Here is a 9,712-nt window from a genome sequence, read left to right as displayed (position 1 = left end):
CTGTTCCGGGGCACACCGTTTCCAAGCTCTGCAGTTGAGCCTCCTGGTGGGCTCGTGTTACCTGGAGGTCTAAGGGAAGGGAAGTGTAATGGTTATCTTAACTTTCCTAACAGCGCAGTTATCCTGAAGAAGAGGTAGGCCCGGAATGGGAACCTCAAGACCTCTCTAGCTCTTCCAGCGTTGGGCGGCGTCCCAAACTCTTCTCCACCTAATCCCTAGGCTCTAGTGGTCTTTCACCCATATTCCTTCAGAACACTCTCGGAATGGCCCTTTCGCCCACTCCTGCCAAGTTTTCCTCATTGCTTAAGACTCGAAGGCCTTTAGGGGCTGCGTAGGATCCCATTTCTCAGTAGAGAATGCGAGGTCCGGTGCACAAACTGGTCCCAAACGTTCTTTGTCCTACACCTCCACTTCCAAATTGATTTAGTTCCTATACTGTTTTCTGTGGGGTAGATATCTTGCTCGCTTCATTTTCCTTATCTGCAAGTTCCTTCTCCAAAATTTCCCTGAGGGTCTTAAATCAACTCTCTCTGCTGTCCCCACCAATATCCAGTTAATCATTGACAAAATTGAACCATAATGTTAATAGCATTATTGTAATAGCATCCACACCCAGCTGTCCATTAGCCTACAATTAATTCACAATGTTGCAGTCAGAGGCATGAAATGCGGGTCAAAGCCAGGCATGATTGTGCATAACTGCAACCCCAGCTCTTGGAAGATGAGGCAGGGGGATCAGAAATTCAAAGATAGCCTCAGCTATATTATAGGGAGTTTGAGGCCAGCCTGAGCTACGCTAGACTCTTTTGAAAAGCAAACAGGTAGAACTAGGGAACCGGCTCAGGGATTAGGAGCACCTACCGCTCTTGCAGAGAATAAAGTTCAGCTCCCAGCACCCACCTCTAGTCCCAAGGGCTCCAGGCCTTCTGGACTCTGTGGACACCTGCGCTCACCTGCACTCACAGATACAAATAACAATTAAAAATCTAACAACAAAGAAATGTCAGTGTTTTCCAGACTAAAAATTTGAAAACAACAGCAACAAAAGTGTGTCACACTGTGCTGTGTCTGTCCTCCCTCCAGTGACTTTTTGTTTCCTAAAGAACGGCCTCATGCTAAGCAGATGGCTCAATAGTAAAGGGCTTGCCAGGCGAGCCATGTGTGATGGCATCTGTATGCCACCCCGGGGGAGGTAACTTGCCGGAGCTTGATGGCCAGTCAGCCTAACAGAATTGGTGAACTCCAGGTCCCGGGAGAGACTCTGGCCCTCAAAATAAGCCGGAAAAGATCTGAGGGAGACACGGGATCTCAAGAGTAGACGCTGACCCCTGTCCTCCATACACCCTGTACACACACACCTGCTGTGTGTAATGCAGGGGTTTGAATGAGGAATGTCCCCCGTAGGTTCATGTGTGTGAACACTTAGTCCCCATTTGGGGCTACAATGAATGAGAGAAATATTACCTAATTTTTGCTTTTAGATAATTTTAGTCGGACTGGAGAAACACAAGACCCTTCGCTCATGCGGTCATCACAAATCTTTTGTAGATAAGAGAAGACACAAAACACAAGAGCCCTGGCTTAAAAGAGGCTATCTCCAAACGACAAGGCAAGGCTAGCAAGGTGGCTCAGGTGGTAAGGGCCTTGCCACTAGGCCTGACAACCAGAATTGGATCTCTGGAAACTTCACAAGAGAGAGCCAAGTCCACCAGGCTGCCCTCTGACCCCCACACAGGTGTATGGCCTGTATACCCCCTCAATCATATACCTACCACTAATAACAAGTAAAATCTTTTAAAGTAAAAATTGTCATACTCATTTAATACATTTGAATAATTTTTTCCCTTATTTATCTTATTTTACACACTTTCTATTGAAAATAGAAGGCAAAGCTTTTTATTATAATTTCCCACTATCACATAGGAAGCTAAGTATCGAAAGTCAGGAACAAACCAACATGAGACCACCCTCTAGCTCAGCTAAAGTATTTTTATTCTAGATGAACTGCCATACGTCATGGCCATTGCTTACAAATCCATAGGTGTGTGTGTGTGTGTGTGTGTGTGTGTGTGTGTGTGTGTTTCCAACAGGCGTGAAAGTGCCCTTTGCTGCAGCCTTTCATTTCCTAGTTGCACCCACACGGGGTCATCCAGCAAAAACAAGCCATCGGCAGGTTGTTGCTCTGTGATCATGACTGGTCTATCTAGTTCTGACAAACCCTGCCTTTAGATTTCTTGGCGACAGCTGTCCACTGGCCTTGGGCTATGGGTCCCACCCCCAGAGAACAGTCTGGATCTGCCTAAGAGTGTACAGATGGCATGCAATTTTGACTGCCTCCCTCCATGCCCCCAGGGTGTGTGGTATGTGTTACTGTGTACACGCGCTGCAATGCCTGTGCCAAGGCCGGAGGGGAGCTCAAGTGTCTTGGTTCCCATCACTCGCCTCTTATTCCTTATTCCTTCGAGGCTGGGGCTCACACTTAACCTGGAAGCCTGGAGGGGAGCAAGGCTGGTGGCCTGCAAACCTGGGGAATTTACCTGTCTCTGTCCGCCACAGCACTAGGGTTACAAACACTTGTGGAGCCATGCCCAATTATTTTTGATTTTGTTTTTAGTGTTGGTACTGAGAATTTGAATGGAGGGCCTCCCGCTTACACAGCAAGCGTCCTCACCCACTCCGGCACCTCACAGGCACCCAGCTCCCTTTTCACTGAAGAGGAGACCCAGAAGCTAGACTTCTTTCTCTCCATGACCAGTCATCAAGGAAATTTAGTTCACATGAACAAAGAAACTGCTGATCAGCATTTTTATTTGTTATCATAAATGTGGTGACTTAACGCAACATAAATACATTATCTTAGAGCTAGTGTCAGAGGTCTGACCTGTGTCTTACTGGGCTAAAATCAAGGTCTCGTTTTCAGGGGCTTGGTTCCCTCCTGGAAACTCAAGGGAAAACCACTTCTCCGCTCCTTTGAGCGGACGACAGGATTCAGTTTCTGGAGTTGTAGCACTGCAATGCCCGCTTCCTTCCTCTTTTTCAAGGCTAGCAGCAGTGGGGTGGATTCCTTTCCTACTTCAGATCTCTCTTCCCCTTTCCTCTGTCTCGTCTCTGTGGCCCATCTATTTTTTACTTACACTTTTTAAAGGGATTGGTTTTTATTTTATGTGTATGAGTGTTTTGTCTGCATGTGCACCACAGCGAACTGTGCCTTGTGCCTGCAGGAGACGAGAAGAGAGCATTGGATCCCCTGGAGCTGGAGTTAACAGATGACTGTGAACCACTGTGTGGGTGCTGGGAACAGAACCTGTGTCCTCTGCAAGAGCCGCAAGTGTCCTCAACTGCTGGGTCATCTCTACAGCCCCTGCTTTCCTCCTCATAGGCTGACTTTTCTCTGGTATTTGTTGCACTAATAGAAAGCTCACAGTTGTATAACAAAATATATTCATAGGTTCTGACTATTAGGACATTGACCTCTGGGGAAGAGGTTCACTATTCTGCCTACACAGTGGCCTTACGTGAGGCTCCATAGGCAGCTTCCAGCTCTCCAGATAGAGTGGACATGTTGAGATCTGACAGCTGGTAGAGACCTTGTATTCATATCAAGAACCAGCCCAGGGCATGCCCAGGCTTGTGATGTAGACTTTGGAACGGACAACCTGGCTCCATTTACTCTCTGGGTGCTCTTGGGAAAGTTCATGCCCTACAAGAGCCCAGCTTCTCTCGGGAAGAACGGGAGAAGAAAGCAGCCTGCTTCATCCCATAGGTTACAGTCCTTCATCCAGGAAAACCAAGGCAGGAACTCAAGTTGGTAGAAGACTAGCCATCTAGAAAGAAGTAAGATCAGCTTGTTGGGCTCCCATTTAACCCCCTTGGGCTAACCTGTGCCCAAGGGAAATGAATCATCCAGACTTGCCAGATGTGAGCAAGAAGTGAACCTAACGCCATTGGTTGGTTAAAGTCAGACTGCTCTCTGGCATGCAGCGAATTGATGTGGGTGGCTCCTTATCACTGCGCTGTCTCCAGACTTCCTGCTTCTTTGATGGCTGACTTTCAGCCATTTGGGGAGGTGTTTTGGCCCACAGTCCTTCAGCTCTCAGCCGGAAATCATCACACGACCTTGCCAGGCGACACAAGGACATGCTTCTTTTAAAGGCAGAAATAACGTTTGCTCAGTGATGAGAGCTGGCATGCAGTTCCATCTCGCAAGCACAAGTACACCACACAGCCTTCCCCCCTTCCCCTTGATGGTCTCTCTAAAACTGATGCTGTCAGCTAGAACTGGGAGTCTTTAGAATAAGTTTTGTTAGGACAAACTTTATTCCCCGCCCCCCATATCTTTCTTTTTTCTTTTTTCTTTCTTTTTTTTTTTAACCTAGCAACTCTTTAATTTGTATAAAGAAAACAAACGGATGAAAAACATGTGCTAGGTAAACTTGTAATTCTAGCACTTGGGAAGCTGATGCAGGAGGATTGTCATGAATTTAAAGCTAACGTGAGCCATATTGTTCTAGACCAGCCTGGGTCAACAGAGTGAGCCCATCCATTAAAAACAGCCACAAAACCTACTAAAAGTAAGACTTTATTAGTCTAAAATAAAATGTAAGTCCAAAAAAATCATGCTGCTGTTAGATCATGGGTTTGTGACATGACAGAATTAAGAAGCAATGCTGTGTTGTGACTTCACAGGCTCTAATTTTTGTCCTACACAGTAAGTTGGCTCCTCCACACTCCTTGTCAAGTCGGCTACCCCAGACTAAATCACACAGTGTGGAATTTCCTACCATCACCTGAAAGAATATCAAGCCAGATATTTTCCTCTGTTGGGGGGATTTCTCTGAAGGCTCTCTCCCAGGTCTGCCCACTCCCCTCACACCCTGTCCGTGACCGCTAGCTCGCCTGCTCTTATTTAGCTATAACTGCTTTATTTCTTTAATCTCTCTTTAACATTTTATTTCTTATTTGTGAGTATGGGTGTTTTGACTGCATGTATGTACAACACATGTGTGCAGTGCACAGCAGAGGCCAGAAGAAGGGCTTTGGAGTCCTCTAGGACTGGAGATACAGACAGAGGTGAGCTGCCATGTGGGTGCTGGGAATTGAACCCTGGTCCTCTGGAAGAGCAGCCAGGTGCTCTTAACTGTTGAGCCGTCTCTCCAGCCCTAGCTTTAATTCTTAGTAAAGTTTCATTTCAGGAGTTAAAGGGAAGCATGCCATCCACACTGTCTCTTTTTGAAAGTTTTCCCACCTTGAGACCAGATCATGGATCTCATGGTCACAAAGCCCTCTCTCTGGAAGTGTAATTTTGTGTCAGACCTTTTCCCAAACCAACCTTCCTGCCACTTCCCCTAGTTTAACATGTTTACTGTCATGGCAGCTATTGTATTCATTATAAATTCCTTCATAAAATATTATAAAAATTACAAGTGACCCTTTAACCTGTTGATCATTTCTATACACTTAAAGACCTCAGTAGTGATAATGGCAAATCTAATTGCATACGGTAGTAAGTGAATTAATATTTAATACAATATACTCAATCTCTATCACATGTATATCAGACATGAGAATGACTCAAGACACTGACACATGAAATAGAGCAATGGGCTGTTAAGGGGAGTCCTGTTGGGCAATATTATTTCCAGGTGTGTGACTTTTCTTTATGCTTCATCTTTTTTAACTCTGTGAAGCTGTGTTATTATTGTGCATGTCTAAAACACCTGATGCTCCTAATGAAGAGCTGAACGGCCAATAGCGAGACAGGAGCAAGGATGGGTAAGGCTGACAGGCAGAGAGAATAAACACAAGGAGAACTTTGGGAGGGGAGAGAACAAGGTCCTCCCACCCAACTACACGGCAAGCCATGGAAAAAAAGCAAAGAAAGGTATACAGAATAGAAAAAGATAAAAGCCCAGAGTCAAAAGGTAGTCGGGTTAATTTAGGTTAAGAAAAGCTGGCAAGAAACAAGCCAAGCTAAGGCCAGGCATTCATAACTAAGAATAAGCCTCTGTGTGATTTATCTGGGAGCTGGGTGGCGGGCCCCTCAAAATGCCAAAAGAGTAAAACGTCCCACTATAGGGTCCATTTCTGGTTTTTTGGGGGGGGGAGGGTTTATTTGTTTGGTTGGATTTTGGTGATGGGATTACTTATAATTCATGTCTTTATAGGAAGACATTACATCTAAGTTGTTTGTTATCAAGTTCATGACTTTTATTTTATAGTAAGCAATGCTATGAATTTTAGATGGAAACAATAAACCGCAAAAGACTTATTCTTGTTTGATTTTTTTTGAGACAGGGTCTCACTGTGTAGTGCTATCTATCCTAGAACTCACTTTGTAGATCAAGCTGATCTTGAACTCACAGAGATCCACTTGCCTCTGTCTCCTGAGTGCTGGAATTAAAGGCATGCACCACTAGTCCCAGCTCAAAAGATTTACGTTAAATAGAAGATTCACAGTTAGGTTGATCAAATAAAGCAGAAGCCAACATCGACTGAGTTTCAGGGTAACCTTTAGTTTTTTGAGCAAGGCTCTCATTTCCAGCCTGTTCTAGAACTTATTGTGTAACCCAGGCTGGTCCTGAGCCTGTAGCAGTCCTCCTGATCCCCTCCTAAGTGCTAGGGTTATGTGTGAGCCCCACGTTTGGCTCAGAGTAATACTTTCCTGAAATAAATCATTTAGTTACTTTAAATCAATTTTCCAATTTGTTCTATTCTAAAAGAAGAACTTTTAAAATCACCTTGGACTGAAGGCCAGCAGCAGTTTATATAATGGGATGGCATTTGCCTTAGCTCTAGCCTCACAGAGCTGAGTGGAGTTAAGCGGTCACCTTGGGACCTAACTAGTAAAAGCATCAATAATTATTTGGTGTGGACAGTCCAGGCTATGACCTCCAAAGGACAACTGGACATGGGTATATGGTTTTTTTTATTTATTTAGGTTTTTCGAGACAGGGTTTCTCTGTGTAGCCCTGGCTGTCCTGATACTCGCTCTGTAGACCAGGCTGGTCTCAAACTCAGAGACCCTTCTGCCTCTGCCTCCTGAGTGCTGGAATTAAAGGCATGCGACACCACTGCCTAGCTAAAAGGTTATGTATGCCAGTTAACTTGGTGAGTTTTGTTTTATTTTGGGTTGTTTTTTTTTAATCTTATTTTGTTATTTTTGTCTTTTCCTACCCTGGAGCTGAGGATCAAACCCAGGGCCTTGTGCTTGCTAGGGAGGCACTCTACCACTGAGCGAAATCCCCAACCCCACGGGTGGATTTTTCAGGACAATTATTGTGAGACCAAAGACTAGGCAAGGCCGGGTCTATCACTTGTAAAATTGATTCCAGAAGCTCTCCTCCATCCCTGAAGGACCCAATTATTTAGAAATACGTGCTAAAGGCTTTATGTTGTTTTCAAAATGCCAATGAGTTGTACTTGACTTTGGCCAAGGGAGAGACGTGAAGTAGTTGAAAGCAATGAGCACCGATTGCTCCTCACGCATTAAACCGCTATTTACAAAGAACCAACTATCTGCAGGTGCTGAAGAGACACGGGAGTCAAGGGCGTAGGAACCAAGCTCTGGGGCTCTCATAATGAGCATTAGCCACAGCAGCACCTGACAGCTCTCATTGGAAGGTTCAAGAAAACTTATAGTCACTTAATAGTCAAAATTTTCTCATCACTAAGGAAAAAAAACTATTATCAATAAAATCCCCCAATTTAACTGTTTCATGTGCGTGTGTATGTGTGCAAATGTGTGCACGTAGAGGCCAGAGGGGGAACCTTGAGTGGCAGTCCTCAGAGGTTTACCTCTGAGGTAAACAAGCAGGTTACCTTGCTTGTTTGCTTTGCTTTTTTTGGAGACAAAGTCTCTCATTGGTTTGGAACTTGCAGTGGTCTGAATAAGAACGGCCCCCATAGGCTCATATATTTGAATGTTTAGTTTCTAGGGAGCAGCACTGTTTGGAAAGATTGAAAGGACTAAGAGGTGTGGCCTTGTTGAAGCAAGTGTGTCAGTAGGGGTGGGTTTTGAGGTTTCAAAAACCCATACCAAGTCCCAGAGTGCCTCTCTCTCTCTCTCTCTCTCTCTCTCTCTCTCTCTCTACTTGAGGACCAAGGCATAGCTCTCAGCTACCGCTACAGCGCCATTGCATGCTACCATGCTCCCCACCATGGTGATAAGAACTAAGCCTCTGAAACTGTCATCAGGCCCCAGTTAAATGCTTTCTTTCATAAGAGTTGCCTTGGTCATAGCGTCTCTCCACAATAGAACAGTGATGAAGAAAGAGCTGAACTTGGCAAGGCTGGCTAGCAAGTAAGCCCTTAGGAACTGTCTGTCTACACACACATAGTCAGTCTCTCTCTCTCTCTGTGTCTGTCTGTCTCTCTCACTACAAGCACACCACAGCCATGTCCCATTTTCACACCTGAATTCTGGGAATCACACTGGGGTCCCTCCCAGGGCCCCGCTTCCACTCTTCTTACTGTCAGGTACCATTTTCTCTCAGTGGCGCTGAGCTATGCCACTCAGAAACTTTTCAGCTCCGTTAGCTTTCCCTTCCACCTTCCCCAAGCCCTGGGAGTTGAGAAAGCAGAGACCTTTGGTTGAGTTACTGTTTTTCTGCATCTAAGGAATTCATAAATACCAAGAGTGGGGAACCTACCCCCACTGTGTGGGGTCACGGGTACATCCCTCACTCTCCCAGGATTCCCCTGGGGGCCTCCCCTGTGAATTGGTCAGGCCCCTGAGGACTAGGAGAGAGAGCTCCCCAGGGACCTGACCCAGCACCTGATGGCAATGAGCTCTTTTATCTTACAAGGAGACACTTACAACTGTATAAATAGACACTTAATTGTTCTATTTTAGTGCAGAATGTGTTAGCAGCTGTTATGGCACAGGCCTAACATCTGTTAGCAGGAAGATTCTGGCACACACTCTTGTGGGTATCTCTGAGGAAAGGAAGTCAGAGCAGCAGCTTAGTGGCCACCCCAAAATAATTCGGGGTGTGTGACTTTGGGCAGGCCAGGCTGTAGACTAAGCCACAAAGTGAGTGAATCTGTTTACCTATGAGCTGTTTCACACACATCTAAGGAGGGGCTGTGATGTACTAAGGATGCAGATTTCTGCCTGAAACTTTTCCGCTCCCTTCTCTTGGCTTTTTAGACACCCCCCCACACACACACACACACAGCCAATGTGCGAGTATCTCTTGCCCTTTGCTCTCTTCAAAAAGAAAAGTGAGAGCCACAGTAGCAGTGCACACCTTGAATTCCAGTACTCAGGAGACAGAAGAAGGCAGATCTCTGTGAGTTCAAGGACAGCCTGGTCTACAGAACAAGTTCTAGGACAGCTAAGGCTACACAGAGAAACCCTGTCTCTAACCCCATCTCCCAAAATTGAGATTTTATTTTATGTGTATGTGTGTTTGTCTACATTTATGTCTGTGCACTGCATGCATGCACTGCCCACGGAAGCCAGAAGAGGGCATCAGATCCCCTGGAGCTGGAGTTACACAGTGGTGCTGGGAATTGAGCCAGGGTCCTCTGTGTGAACAGCCAGTGCTCTTGAACTCTAAGCCATGTCTCCAGCACCACCACCTTCTGTAGACTTCTTTTACTAAGAACTCTTTAGTTAGCTGTAAACTGGGAAGAAAATGATGGTCGATTCATGTTATCGTATAGAAGACAATAGCTTAAACATTTTTTTTGTTGTTGTTTTGTTTTATTT

Source organism: Myodes glareolus, chromosome 13 (assembly GCF_982192425.1).
Source record: "Myodes glareolus chromosome 13, mMyoGla1.1, whole genome shotgun sequence".
Taxonomy (NCBI): Eukaryota; Metazoa; Chordata; class Mammalia; order Rodentia; family Cricetidae; genus Myodes; species Myodes glareolus.
This window is presented reverse-complemented; position numbering follows the sequence as displayed.